The 16,303-nt window shown below is 39.3% G+C and overlaps 1 long non-coding RNA gene across 5 annotated transcripts in view; it reads right to left on the bottom strand.

The window, feature by feature from the left end:
* Positions 1 to 16,303, bottom strand: part of LOC126648605 (uncharacterized) — a 292,288-nt gene that overhangs the window by 233,172 nt on the left and 42,813 nt on the right. The gene's annotated exons all lie outside the window — the stretch shown is intronic.

Genomic DNA, 16,303 nt, shown 5'->3' with positions numbered 1-16,303 from the left:
CTTTAATCTCAAGGTGCATCGCAAAGCATCTTTAAGTGGTGCCACAGACCAAGGCTAATACATAGTTGAAAAACAGTTCAGCCCAAACTTGACTGTCTGCTGAAGGTAACTGAGCAACAGCTACACAAAAGCTCGTAAAGGACTCAGGGAAACACGTAACCATGCAGGAAAGTAGCAGTAATGTGCTGAAATTCACTGAGGCTGTTGTAGACAACCTGCAACCTACGTGTTCATTCTCCATTAAAATCCCAGTCAAACGCTCAGAACAGGCGGCATGGCCTGTGTTAGTCCAGACGTTCATTCAGGAGATCAGATTGCAGGATCAGGGACACTGAGTAAGTGCCCTGGGGTAAGGATTTTATTTCTGTCTTGCACATAAGACAGCATTTAATAAATTAGGTCACATTTAAATCCTTGGAAAGCCCTGGCAGTAGAAATAATAATCACAGACACTTTAATTTTGAATGAAAAAAAATGGGCTCAGGATTAAGATGCTGGATTGGAATTTAGGATATTTATATTCTGTTCCCAGTCCAAATGATTTGGGAGACATTGTTTCAACTTTTGCATTTATGCCAAATATCACTTGTCTTCACCTCCTCAAAATCTATCAATAAAAAAGGGATGATGATAATAATATTCAATAAATGGATCCTTTCAATACTGGTTCACAACACATGCTCTACATAGTGGAATTAAAGCAGTATTGAATATAAAATATTTACTGACACTGGACTTCTGAGTAACTGAGCACAGGGAAACTACCTACAACAAACCTTCTGAAACACCATTCAAATCCATTATAGGCTTCAACATACACATCATCCCAGGAGATAACTACAAAGCCATGCCAATGAATAACAATATAGGCTTCTTTCTCTCTCCTTTAGCCCACTAAATGTAAGGTTCCTGGAAAGCTTACAGGGTTGGGCCCTTAAATCATAAGGGGTTGGAGTCCCTAATAATAGAAAAACATGGGAGGACAGTGCCTGTCAGGAGACAGGCTGTCTGGAGTGTCGATCCCAGCAAGTGTTAAGAAATGGAGAACACACTCCATCTTTGGCCAATCTCTCTGAACTTCCAGGCTAAGTCGGAGGAATTACCACTGATTTTCAGGTTTCCCTTTAACCTACAATTCCTAAAGCAAGATGCATCCCAAGCAGTCCATTTAGTTGTATGTTCACACACCTTTCATTTGGAAAGGTTGATACGGAAAATTTACAACACAAATAACAAAGAAATTTAAAGGATGTTTTTAATATAACTTAAAACAATGCTTCCACACTGGAAATAATAATAGAATAATGGCTCCTCCTGGCACTGTTGAGTCCCCTGGCTAAGGACTCTTCCTTTTCCTGATTACTGGCTGTAAAATTACCCCTCCATTGGCACCACTCCATCGCTGCCACATTTCAGCCATGCAAAGGCAATGTGAGCCGTTTCAAAATAATCTCTAACAAAAAAAAAGACACAGAGCTTGAAGCAGAACGAGGTCCTCAGACCAAAGATGGGAGCCAGGAATATATAAAACTCCTTTAACATTCTCAAGGTGCTGTGCTACGAGCAAGATTCTTTTTAATTAATGAAAATAAACACCACCTTAGTGTTTCCATTTTTACATTCTAATAAGGCTCAGCCCATAACAGACTATTTCAAGGAAGGGTGATGTAAGTTTTCATATATTTTTCCACATTCTGCTCTTTTTCCTCAAAAGTCATGAGTTTTGGAGAGGTCTACCTTAATTAGCCACCTCATTTCCCCCTTATCTGTTGCCTGATCTTTCATATTAAGAAGTAAATGCTCGACTCCTTGCACCGAGGTATTTTCACACTTACTAACTCAGAGGTAGCAAGATGAAACATGTAAGTATTATACAAAGTCTTTTCTCTGCATATGCAGATCTTCAGGCTTAGAATACGTCCAAGTTCAATGTGATCAATACATGATCATGCTACATTAAGGAATCCTTTGAGAATAAAAGGGATTTCTTGTTATTTGGGGGTTGTTCTTCTGCACAATAGTGGTCAGTACACAAAGCAATACCTGTAACATTAATTCACAGAACTAGCTCTCCTTCTCTGTTGTGTTCTTAAATGAGATTATATTCATTTTAGTCAGAAAGATAAAAAAGCTATGTGCAAAACACTTGTGGCAGAATCACATCTGTCAAGTTTACAGTGTTTAGAGTGGTCCTCAGCAAGGCATTCATACCTTAAGCCATGCTCTAAATACCCTGCATTAAAAGCCACTGCTTCTTTAAGAAATAAAATAAAACAAAACAAAACTAATTCCAGAAAAAAAAAAAAAAGAAAAAAAAAGCTTGCAAATACACTACAGTACTTTGAAACAGATCTTCCACTCTTAAAGCCTTCTTCCCCTGCGTTCCTCCACCCCCTTTTCCTTTCAGGAAACAAAACTCAAGAAGAGAAAGAGAGAGAGAGTCAAAAGGTTACAGCCGGCTTGTAAGTGCAAAGAACGTGAGAGGCCCATTCTTCCCCTTAACACCTGACATCCCAGGGTACATTTTCTGCAGTGCCGAGTCTGGTGGATTAGACATGCAGCTCCTGCTGATAATGGAAGCTGTGCATCTCTTTCACCATGCAATGCTACTTAAAGTTCTTCTCCTGCTCCACCTCTGTAAACTATTCTCACTCCTGCTCCACAATTACAGACTTAATTAATGAAAATTGGCACTTTGCCATGATTAGGCCAAGTTAAAATACCTTTTCTGAGTCCCAGAAAATATATAAATATTGATTCCTGGAATTCTGAAGTTTGAAAACGTTGCAGCAGTAAAATCATGCAATTTATTCTTAATTACAAATAAAACCCAAGAGAGAAGCAAATACAAAGCTAATAAATGTAAAAGCCTTGATTAAAAAAAAACCAAACACCTGATTGACAACCTTTGTGGCAGTATTATAACATTCATGCTACTATTCCTTGATTCAGGATACATAGGTTTCCATGATTTCCACAGCTTAGTGAAGCAGGTAAAGCACATCTAAAGCATGTTTGTGACAGTTATGTGACAGAACAATGAAATACTAAGTTACCAAAGCTGCACTTTTTCTAGGATGGAGTTTTCCTGTATCCCTCAGATGTAGCTGAAATCTGCTTGCTTGGCTGATGCTGTAGGAACAAGGAAACAATTACCTTTAATTAGGTGCATAATCGTACACAAAATGGAAAAGGACTGAGAACCAAGTTAATTCTAAATACCAGAAGTCTTCAGGCAAAAGTACAAAAGCGTAACAAGATTGATTAGGCTAGAAAAGGTTCACAAAAATCAACATCTAGTTGCAATAAGAAGTAGTAGGAGAAAGTGACACAATATGATTACTTGGAATTTCCTGCTATTAATAAATGCTATGTTCTACTTTAAAGATAACTTTGTTTCAAAAAAAAAAAAAGATGCAAGTTCCAATGTAAAGCCGAGTAAAAGCTTTAAAAATTAATTAATAAAACGCTGGAATTGAAAACATGGCAGAAAATGTGAGTTCTTTGCTGTAGTGTGGTAGCTCTGGGATGTTGCCCACCACCAGTTGCAACCAAACAATGTCAGTCCCTACTTCCTCTCACGCCTCACCTACCTCATCCTAAACACCAGCCAAGTGCTTTTTGTTGCATTTAAAAGACACCCGAAGAAGTTTGAGGATATAGTTTCTAATCTTTTTCTTTTCAGCGTGATGAATATTGGAAGTTTTGTTTCTTGGACTTGGCAAATATCTTGATCCAGTAGACGGTAAGAGAACAGTTACAGATTTTATAGGAGGAATCTGAGAAGGGAAAAAATGGATCAAAAAAGTAAATGAAAATTCTGGTAATTGATAGCCAGGTCTCCAGAAACATACTGAGATAATTCAAATATTTAGGGCTCAAATGTATGAAAAATCCAATGAGAACATTCCAAGGAAGGCTTAAAGGGAGACAGGGAGACTGTGGAGATGTGCAGCTCGTTTAAGAAGAAGATTTTATAACCAGCAGAATAGGACTTTCCTGAAGAAACTGGTTCTTACTACTTGTTTAGATGTATTGCAGTGAAAACCTTCAGCTTCAGCTCGTTTTATTTCCTAGACATGAAAACAAGTGGGTGTAAGTTTGTCACCTGATTGAAGGACTAAGGTTATTTATTTATTTTGTTAAGTCACTTGGGTCTTAGAAGTCTGAGTGAATACAAACACAGAAATTAAAGAGAGTGCACTCATTCCACAGACAAGCATTAAATGAGACTTTAATGAGGTCTGTCCATCACCTCACCAGTAACCTGCCAGGTACCACCAGGGAAACCCTCTCTGGACTTACCCATTGGCCGGCAAGGCTTGATTTAGCTTTTCTGTTCAGGTGTGAGGTGCTATTCATTTTGACCACAGAAAGTAGACCAGATATATACACAGACACTGTTTATTTTAGCAGTATTTGTACAAAACATTCCTATGAAACAAATCTAGTGCCAAAAAGACCTTGAAGGGAAAGATATATAAACAAATTCCAGCATCCTGGTCAAAATAGCAACAATACCATGTTTGTATCCAAAAACTGTTTCAGGCTGAGTGGTTGTAAGTTGGACAAAGTTTGAAGTTTAACTCTAGGCCAGCACGTACAGCCACAGACCCTACTGTAAAAAAGAGTATATAGCTGTTCTTGATGTGAATGAAGACTTCTTACAGCACCTGTCTGGTGGAAATCCTGCATCCTCACACACAGCTCATTACATTAATCCATTCATGTCTGCAAATCCTTTCCCATGTTGCCAATGTGGAAAAGCAATGAATCTGTTCTTGAAAGAATCTGAATGTCCTAAAAATGTTAAGAAGTTTTAAAATTCAATCTCATAACATACATGAAAACACATGGATGGGTAAAATCTTTTTCTGCCATTGCCCACACCAGCATTTAACGCATGCTTTTAGAAGAATAATCTGGAATTTTCATCTACTGTATATCTAAGCACACTTTCCTGACAGAGAACCAGAAGGGAAAAAAAAGCTTAGCAATATTTGCTTCTATTTATTTTCTCTGGAGTTAGCACTACTTCTTTATCTGTGAACTTTTTTTTTTTCCAGTGTCATGAAAAGCATGACCTTGTTGAAGCTTCTCAGTTAAAAATGAATTCTCAGTAGAAAAATATCCCTAAAGTAGATTCTCTCCCTTTCCAGGGAATGCTCTGGCAGTCAACTTCAATTTGCCTTAAAGACAAAAAGGCATCTCTCTAGGGATAAAAATCAATCCCCAAACTGTCAGCAGCAACATACAAAGTTTAGAAATGTGCTTAATTCAGCACAAACAAATGCTTGTAAATTGTCAAGCCAATATGTGAGAAGTGTCTCTTCCATTAAATAAAATCATGAGCTAAATGAGAAAAAAAAATAAAAAGGGGACAAAGACACCATAAGCAGATATATTTTATCCACCTGGTATCTATCAAACACACTTGTACAGAATAATAAGTCATTCCTTACTAATAGACTAGTGATTATGTTTAATATTATTTTAATTGCTACCGATTTTTTAAAGTTTGCATTACTGTGGTGTTCAGGTGCATGCAAAAGCACACCTTTCCCACACGGCTTGGCAATGAGCAGCAGTTTCAGACACCGTCAACGCAGACTTGCAGCCTGAAGGTGATCCACACTCAGCAACAAGGAAATCAGCTTTCCAGCTCTGAGACATCATCACAAACTGCAACAACTGCAGAAATGACTGAAGCCATTGCCTGCCTGCAGATGTGCAGCAGCCATGCCCTTTTTCTCCTTCTCGCCTCAAGGCCAGAGCAAGGTTAGAAACCCCGGCTGAAAGTTCTTGCCTTTTCTTCTTCTGCACCTTGTGGTAGCTGTGGAAACTGCTAACATCATCCTGCCTTCCTGAGGTGACCCTGTCTCCACCTGGCCACAGTCTGGCCTCCTGGGAACTGCCTCCACACCCACTACACTGCAAAGATAAGGTACAGGGTCTGGCTGAATGGTACGTGGGCAGGCAAGGAGACCTTCCCCATCTGGCCATTCTGCGTGCAGTCACTCTGGAGAAAGGGGTGGGACTGTTTGGTGGGTTTAGTTCAAGCCTACACCACACTCCTGGAAACCACTGATCACAACAGGACAGAGTCAGAGAGAGAGACTAACAAAGAGAATAATATAGCCATGACAACTGTTACAGTAATTTCTCCCCGTCTCCCCAGGATAATGAGAACTTGGACTTTTCCTTATATAAATGTATTTCCTACCCTAGTAGATGAGGCCATGATGATCTACACCTGTTAGAAGAAAGGTCTTGGAACGTGCTCAAGATTTGAACAGAGCTCCACCCCATGTTCTAAATCTTCAATGAAACAACCTAATCTTTCTGTACCCCTATTTCTGATCCAAAAATCTCCATCTACTGTATAAAATCTTCCTTATCACATAGATTTTATGCAGTAACTAGTAAAAGCCTTTCAGCTTTGTTCTCACATGTGGCTGTATACATCACGAAGTCCTGAAACAAGAAAGTGCTATTCAGTGCAAAGAAGTAGGTGTTTTGCAAAAAGGAGCAGGCCATATTTTACCTAAAAAAACCCAAACCTGCAATGACCCAAAAATAAAACAAAAAACCCTCACCCTCCTTGGAAAGGATCTAACACAGACTCAAAGATCAAGTTTCCATGATTTCTGCAGAGTTACAACCAAAACATCCCCAAGTGTTAAAAATGGAAGGGCATGTTCTACCATGCTGAAAAACCCACCATAAATCAGAAACTATAAAAACATTTAAAAATATAAAGTGAATGAACAATGTAAGAAAAGAAAGGTTTCATTCAACATAAAGGCAACTGGAAGAACCATCAGAGCAAGATTAGCAACAACCAGAGCACAAAACATTGCCATTTGAGGGTTCTTTTGTGTGGAATGTAGAAAGAAATAGACCATGGTCCATGCTGGAGATCCACTGCAAGAAAGACACGACCATGTGTCATTAATATGCTTTTATGTTATTTTCTGTGAGCACAGAAAATACCGTGAGTTGTGAACTTTTAGGTAGAACAAGGAAAGAAAAAAAAAAAACCTCAACATACCCAGTGAGGAAAAACTGTAAGACAAAAGTTGCCATCTCTTTCTGCTGATGCTTTCAGAGATAGCAGCACAGTCAGATACCCACACAGTGACAAAACCTGTCATGCAATTTCACATATAAAGCTGTAAGTGCTAGAAAAAGAATGGCTACTGCTACTCTCTGAATCGCCTTATTATAAAGCTTTCTATGGAGACTATTAAGGATTGGAAGGGGAGCAAAAACCCTCACATTTCCTGATTTATCTTGAAAATCTAAGTCTAGGCTCTTTGCAGCTGATACTTCAAAATGGTCAGAAATATTTCATGACTACTTTACCAAATAAATTTTATGATACACAGGATCAAAGGAGAAGATTAGCTCAGGAATCTGGATATCATTTATTTTGGCAGAGTGCATATGTTAGTAGATTCTTGAGGTCCTCCCTAGGATTAAAATGAGTTTTGAGAGATGGTATGGGGTCCATACAAAAATATGAAAGTTCAAAGCTATATTCCTTAGTTTAGTGACCTAGGAAAGTGAACTAGAACAACTGAACTGTCCAGCATTCAAAAATAAGATGGTAAACTGTTACAGAACAGAGTAAAAATTCAGAATCACAGGTATTAAAGATCTCTCTCATTAGCTGCTTCCCTCTTTCAGACAATACGCCGTCACCAGAGTCCTCCTGAAACTCTTCTTAATATCAAAAATCTTTCTCCAAAATGTACATATAATTTCTTAACTTGATCAGACTGATAGTTATAACTGTAACTACTCTTCATAGAATGCAAAAACATTATTCTTTGGTTTTCATAACAGTGATCTGTTTATTTATTTTTTAAAGAGCAGTTACTCCTCTGTCCCTTTCACAGAAGACACTGGTTGTTACCCAGGTCCACAATATACATGTCACTATTTCCACTGAGTCCAGAGATAACAACAGTGTAACTTCAAGCTAAAACGCCAAATAAACAGGTTCAAATCAGCATCAAAATAAATGGGGTCTCGGCCATAAAATCCACACCACATCCTGCCCTTGGCAGGCACTGATACATTTTGGTTAAGTCAAGCAGGGCACTCCATAATCCTGAGAGTGCTTGTTGCTGCCTGCACACACCTTCAAGCACTCTGTCATATTTTCAGATTATTTAAGCGTGGAGAGTGTCACCTCTTGCAGAATCAAAAAGTGGACAGGGTTACTGGGATCAACACAGCAGTTCTCACAGAATTATCAGTGTTTAACAGTTTTGTTTTAATGCCTTTGGATGAGAATTCCTGGTTCTGCAAGCTAGGCTGAATCCATGCCCCATACCTTGAAGAACTGACGGGATAGGGGACTCCACGAGCAGCTTACTAAGAGGTAACCAGAAGGCTGTTGTGCTTTGCCTGTCCACTGCCTGAGAGCCAGACAGTGTCTGAACAATTACTGTTTGATTTGGGTTAAGAGTCAGACACCACCCGGGGCAACGTCCAGACTGCAGCCAGGGATACTGTTTCCGGAAACAGGAACGACAGGTGGGAATTTGCAAATGGTAACACTTATACACTTAAGAGCACCACTGTGTTTCAGTGCAGACCATTAAAACACAAGAATACGACATTTTTCAGGATGATTTTTTGCACTGGGCCTTGGCAATGTTGAGAGCAGAGTGTACCTCCAAACTCCTTGGTCTTTTGTAGCAGTCGATGATCCCGCACTCAGGGATGCAGATACTGCCTCACTTTCCATGCTGTTCCAGTTTTAGTCTGTCAGATAAATGTGCACCACATCATCCAGTGGGAGAGCATGGAGGCAGTGAAAGGGGGCTGCTGTATAACTAGAAAAGAGTCCTACTTTCAGAACTCCATCGTTTCAATTATGGTTGTGATCCTGGTTTCTGTTGTTATCTGATATAGAGGGAGAAAAATTGCAGCAGGTCATTGGTGACTCCAGTAATGCAAAGCTATGAAGACAAAATATATGCTCTGAAAGTAAACTGGCTCTGTGTAACACCTTCATTTTATCTTTATCAGTACAGACAACGCATAGGTGGACAAAAACTGCTCTCTGAAGACACCAAATGTTCTGTAAAACAGACCAACCTCCATCAAACATGCCTATTTTTTATTCTTAGCAGACATCCACAGTCAAACATTTGTCATTGCTGCTCATTACTCATTTGTATGTTCAAGAGAAAATTTACTCAACTTCCAATTCGGACAATATATTTTATCACCTTCATGACTGCCTGATTTAAAATACTAGGTAGGTAGTTTAATACTAAGTAGATATTTAATCACTCATTTCTTAATTTAATGCTTCTTCACTGACTCCATTCATGTTGAATGGGCTGATGACTTCAAGTTCATCACATTTCCACCTTGCCTGAATGACTGAAACTATGCAAATAGAACAACAAAACAAGACATAAACTTCTTAAATACAAGGCTATTGGGAAAATAATAACCCATAATTAAACTTCGGAAATCATTATGGTCTGGGAACAATTCCAAGAGAAGGAAGGCCATGTGTTACTACACTTTTAAAATGAACAGAACTTCTAATGAAACAATATATTTTTAATATTCAGGCACCACTAATTTATAATCTTTCTGAGCCCAACAGGTGAAAAAACCTGACAGAGCAAAAGTACTTGGGCATGGACATGAGACAGTTTTTCTTTAAGGACTACACATTCGCTCTCTTTGCCTTTTCCAGTGCAATCCCTCAACTTGAGAGGTTGTCATCTGACACCTCAGACTATCAGGTTATTGCTTAGTGAATGTTCTCCTCTTGTTTATACCTGAAGGAAAGCTGAAGTGATTTCAGGGTTTAAAAAGCCCTGTGGCATTTGAAACACCCTGGAAAGTGCAGTTCCCAAGACACAGCTCCAGTCTAGCATGGCAAGAGGCAGGGCAAAATTCCACATATGACATTACAAACGTGCCCTAAACTCCGACCCAGAGGGACCATCTTTAAGGTTGAGAGAGCACTTCAGTCTCCGTTCCTCTACAGACCTTTGGCTCTCTGCTGAGGCTGCTGCCCAGGGTGCCAATTAGTGCCAGCTGATTGCTCTTCTGATGTGCACACCTCTCTAGGAACTGGACTGAAGCTACCAATTCATTTCGTATAGGTCACTGGATGTTGACAACTTTGTAAGAGATTGACTAAGGCCCAATTTGGATTAGCAATTTAGCAGGAAGGTCCTGCGTTGCACTGCCCTCCAACCTCTCTCATGTACTTAATTTTAATACAGCAACTTCTCAGCTGCAAATTGACTACAGTTTCAGAGAAAGGGGTGTTAGAAAACTCCAGAAGCAAGTAAATTTACAAAGACTGCCATAAAGTGTTATTGGGAAATTAAACTGTGCCTTGCCCTCTTAACCTTTTGCTATGTAGACTGCATTTAAAGGATTTCATTAGGGCCAGAGGCCATAGCTTACATTTGTGTTGCTAAGCAAAATGAATCATGGAAGAAATTGACTTAACTGGGAATTCCAATAAAATACTGGTTTCAGAAACAGGGAGTTGACACAGATTCAGCCACTTCAAAATTTTCAGGACATGAACAGTTCATTTGTGTTTTGTTCTAGAATAAGGAAAACATGCATATTTATAAAGCCTTTTACAATCTATTTTAATAAACCCACTTCTACAAAACCCTAAGAAAGAGGAGTGCGAGAGTCTTGCTTGAAAAGTCCATACTAATTTAGGCCACAGGTTACCTGCAGTAGTTAAACTTTCACTGTTGTTAGCACCATACAGTGTATTCTGTGACATGACAATTTCCTTTAAGCTGCAATCATCAATTTTACTAGCTAAACTTCTGCCATATAGTTATTATAGATCCTGCACAATCGATTCCAGTGCCAGCCACTACCACTGGGACAAACAACCCTGTGATGGTTTTTTTTCCCCCACATTCTCATTCCTAATGCTGCTATGGAATGGAAGCGGGATGCTGACAGTATGTGCAGTCTGAAGATTCCTCTGTGTCAGACTGAGTTCTTTTCAGGAATTTCATTGCCTTAGCTAATCTGCAAAAGGTGCAGTAATTTTTTAACCACATTAAGTGAGTACAACCACAGTGTACATTCAATTATGCCAGGTGTAAGGCAACAACACAACTACATTCCTGGCAAAGGAACTGTACCTACAGGTCATAGCAGTTGTTGAAATTGCATCATTTTCCCATGCAACTAGGACTGCTGTTACTATAAAATGAAGGTGTTACAAACTTTCTGTGCATCTAATCCAGCTCAGACACATCTGTAGTCTGGAGGTATGTGAGCACTCAGCAAAAATAGAAAGATATCTGCTCAGCAGTGTCAGCCACTTGAGGTGCTCCATTTCCTTGACTCCCACTCATCTTTGACAGATGATTGTAATGCAATAGCTCAGAGGAGATAGGAAACAGGAGACTGAGACACCCCTGCAGGGCTCCACTGAATTTCAAAGTTGCTAGCAGCAAGAAACACAGTAAATTAAAAAGCATGACAAGAGCAATGTTCAGGGCTAAATATATATCGTACATTGTATGAAGAGTCTTAATACAGTCAGTCTCCTGCTCAAGAACAGCTTACAGAAAAGCCAGATATCTAAGCATTAAGTTGACTAAGCTAGTAAAGGAAAAAACAACAGCAAAAGGAAACAACAAAAAACCAAACCAACCAACCAAACCAAAAACACCAAAAGAAAAAAAAAAGTTTCCTGAGTGTGTGCCTCATGCAGAAGGGCATGAGAAGGCAGTTGGGAACTTCTGTGTTCCCCTTGCTCCTGACCCTCAGAGCACCCCACAGCCAAGCGAAAACAGGAGCTCCTTCCTGTGCTCCCTGCCTGTATTTGTGCCAGGTCACAGTCAACTCATAAGCACACATGAAAATTGCAAATTGCAACATTCTCTTTGCTGTAATCCTGCCCATTTCAGCTTGACATGATTGCTGGGACTCCTGGACTTCACAAGTGAAGCTGAGTCTGCTCTTTGTGACACCTGACGTACCCACTTTGCTGGTAACTCGTGATGGTATCCCTGCATTTTATATCTTTGCTCAGGTTCAAATGCCTACAGTAAGGTATCAGACAACAAAGAATGAAAAATCAAAAGGATTCTCTCCATTATTCATGTTTCTTGAAGACTGAGTTGAGGAGAGCTGTTCCAATGCCTTTTATACAGAAAGAAGACACAGAAATTGTCATGCTGAATTGCAGATTCAGGAGTGGTCTTTACTTGCATGGATGGGAAAAAACCACCTATGTTCTTGGATATTTGTACTTCACAAGGAGGACTTCACAACATCATAAAAAAGAGGGCTCTCTTATTAACAGATCACATTCTATGTATAATGCAGAGCTGCATATATTAAAAATAAATTTAATCCAGTCAATGAGTACCTTCTGGTATGTAGGTGGGAAATGAGACTACTTTTAGAAAATAATTTTTTAAAAGAGCAAGCTGGACAAATTCCTATTAGAGGAATGACATTTTTAAACACAAAGAATAAATTTTAATTAAAAGTGGCTCTTTAAGGACTTGTCAGATAATTCCTTAAAATCTGTAAGACAAGCCTGATCACCTTTTTAAAATCTGTGTTAGAGCCCAAGAGAAGCGATGAGCTTGAGACAGCTTTATTTAGTGTGGTACTATGGCCTTTGTTAGGTCATGGGGTCAGAGAATATCAGTCACCAGGGCTGCCTTCTCTGATGACTTTAATCTTTAGAACCTTCCAGTGAAACTGTGTGACCCATCATTAGCAAAACGCATGAAAAATGGCCAAAGTACATATTTGGTTGCATGTGACATCATAAATTACCCACTGGGCCATTCTGACCAATGAGTTGTCACTGAAAATGACCAAGAAAAAAAAAAAAAGAAAAACAGAAAACAGCGCTCCTGCTTTCAGCAGTGCCTACCAGCAGACATCACTGCGATGAGCTGACACTCCTGGTCCCTCAGCTGGGTCTCCACCCTGGAGCAGTCACTCACTTCTGCCAAACAGACTCCACAAGGATCTTGTCAGTCCATCTTTGATCTGCTGGCCAGAGGGGAAGGCTGCCCATCTGCTAATCAGGTGGAGCCATCCTCTCATTATCTCGAAATCAGTTTGACCAAGCTCCCCAAACAACTCATTTCTAAAACACCAGCACTAACACCTTACACACTGGGTCCTGTTGACTCTCTGAGTTTGATCCCACAGGAAAACAGGGGATTCCAGGAAGAAAAGAACCAAGGACAGCCTGGATCAGGAATGCTGTGTCAGGGTGTGGCATGCAAGGACTGACAGGCAACAGGAATTTGGTTCCCACAGCAGTATGATTTTTCCCTACCAGCAGCACCAGTGGAGGGCACAGCCTTGGAAATATGCCTCTGTTACCCCAGGACTCAAGCAGGGCTCCATGCTCCCCTCCTGCCTCAATACTTCTCACATCACAATCTCTGGGACCATCAACAGCACCAAATTTCAGTTTTATGTATTCCCTCACAATGCGTTTCACTTGATTAGAGTTCAGGTTGTTCAAATACCTTTACTCACAAAAATGGACATATTAAAAAAGACATTATGAAAGATATATTCAACCTCAGGCCAAATAAAACCAAACATAAAAGATCAGGGAAACACACTTGTAACTCGCTCAATAGTATAACAAAATGCTATCACTGCAGAAAAACACAAAAGTAATAAAAGTAACTTCGACGTTAGTAGCTTTCAAGTGTAAGGAACCGATGGAAATTTTCTAACCTGATTTAAGAAATCTCTTTTGCTCTGCAACCTCCTTTTTTTTTTTCTCTGTGATATGAAACTTCAAAAGCCTCCAGCACTTTTTTCTAATTCTAAGATGAAGTTCAATGACTGAATCTACAATTTGTTGAAAAATTACTTTAAATAATAACAATACTTTAATAAGCTCCACAGTCAACATCATTCTTTTTCACCTCTTGGGAAGGTTTCCTGACAAGTGGGAGTGAATTAGGAGCTAAACATCTTTGTAAACACAATTTGAGCAGTGAACTAGAGTATGGTTCCTAAATCACTTGAGAAAATAAATTCAGCTTCTTGATCATTTGGTCTCCTAACATTTTTATTTGTGTCCCTATCTCTATTTAGCTTGCAGGTATATGCCAGTTTATTCTCATAGCAAAAGACAAGTGGCTCTAATGCAGGCTCCAGAACATTTAAAACTAGTATTTCTGAAGTTTCCTGTCTTTCCCACTCCTGTTACAACTACACTGGGAAGAAAACAAAACACTGTTATAACAAACAAATGGGATGATACAGATAAAAATCACACATTTCAATTCTGTATCCTGCATGCATATTCCAGGTCAAATCACAAAGTCAAAGCCAGACATCTTTTGCTTCCTAACACATATAAATGGGTGAATTATGAATGAATTATGTTTTATGAGTTACACCTTCAACCCTTTTTTTTACTTTGATGGATTTGAGTGTTTAAACACTTTACAAATAGGAAAAAAATTGACAAAGGCAAGAAGAGAGCTGAGTGCACTGGCTGATTTACAAGAGGTTTCTTGGCTTATCACATCCCCACACCACTATCTGAGAATCTTCCAGTGTCTCTTCTCAATAGTTTAGAGGGCAATTTGCATAAGTGCAAGCTCACAAAATTCTGCACACAACACAAGTTGCATAGGAAAGCAAAAGAGCAAACACAGAGTAACTATCCACGTAGCACTGTGTACTTGCTGCTGAGTCTAATGCTTCTGGAAAGACACAGCTCATCACCCTGCCTGGCTCTGCAGCACATGTGCCATAAGTCTGATGCTTCCTGAGCCTCAGGAAGCAAACTCATTCAGCACATGCCATAAAATTGTTTTGTCTATAGAAACGCAGAAATAAGGGACAGGGACACAGGAACTCTATTCCTCTTCATAAGAAGGGGGAGATCATGTTAAGAATAGTGACTATGGAAGGCATATGAACCTGCAGCCAGAGAAAACAGACCCGTTCCAACACAGATTTTCGCTCTCAAACAACTAAGTTCCTACTTCCCTGTGACAAGAAATGGATTTCACTTGTATACAATTTACTCAAGGAACTTAATAGAAGAGGAAAATTTCAGAATTAAACCACATTTTAGACTCTTACCTGAGGCTGCACAGCCTTCCTTACTGGAAAGCCTGCTGTTAGTGAGAATACTTGTTTCCTTTTTATTTACCCCACACACACTGTTAAGCAATATCAGTCAGGTTATAGAATTCAGTACTCATGTGTTCAGAAATTGCAGGATCAATGTGTGATTTAAACTCAGCCTTAACTATTATCTAGGTTTGATAAATAGTTTATGATACAGTCTTTAATACACAGTACTAATGTTGCTTTATTTAATGCTTAGGATAGAAAATGCTCCCTTTAGGAGCACCTCACTCTGCAGTACTTAATTTTGTTCCATTACTCATATTGCAATTCTTTGTAGTGGTCTTTTTTCTCTATATGAGATTCAAAACCTGCTGTGAAGACAAATTCATTTACTTTGTCCAGGCATTTGTTTGGTGCCCATCATTAGAGGATACAAGTGATTCAGACATATTATTTTTACTGCAGACAGAAAAAAGTCAGCATCCATCTCCTACAGATGACACAAGATGTGCACGGAGATACAGTCAGAGAGATACAGGCACACAAAATCTGAGACATCTGGCACATGAGCTGGAATAGTAGATAGCACTACTCATTATTATGTAGACTCAAAACAACTCTCTAGTGACTTCAGGAGTAGATGTGGGTGTTCAACACTTCTGATTAATCAGAGTGTAGGATCTCACAGTCAGCACGCAGAAGCTGGGGAATACACGCACGATATGAAAAATTTACTGACTTTACTAAACATCTGTGGAAGAGACAAGACTACAGTCCTATTTTTCAGAGTCTTATCTAACTTCTCGCCTATATATTTCCTTTCCTGTAGTCTTTGATTTATATACTACATGCCATCCAACTGCAAGAAATGAACAGTCTCTTCTACAGCACAAGCCTGTATATCTCTGGGCAGGTCTGACGTGTAGTCTGGATAAGGCAGAAATCCCTCAGGAGGTGAGGACATGAGGAGAGAGAAAGAGGCAGCAGATAATTGCATAGTTAAAGACTGTGTTCTAGTGCACATGAAAAAATGTTAGCTGACTTCAAATATGCCATTTTTTTGACTTCTGAGTACTCTGCTTTGCTACCTAAAAATTAGTCTATGTTATTTTTTCGTGCTGCTGCCACACAAAATCCTGTGCTCTATATGCCAGAGAACTTGTTTATGCTACAGTAGAATTTTGGAAGGACAACAGAG

This window comes from Myiozetetes cayanensis, unplaced genomic scaffold (genome assembly GCF_022539395.1).
Source record: "Myiozetetes cayanensis isolate MyiCay16 unplaced genomic scaffold, myiCay2020 scf5-8, whole genome shotgun sequence".
In the NCBI taxonomy this organism is placed as follows: Eukaryota; Metazoa; Chordata; class Aves; order Passeriformes; family Tyrannidae; genus Myiozetetes; species Myiozetetes cayanensis.
This window is presented reverse-complemented; position numbering and strand designations above follow the sequence as displayed.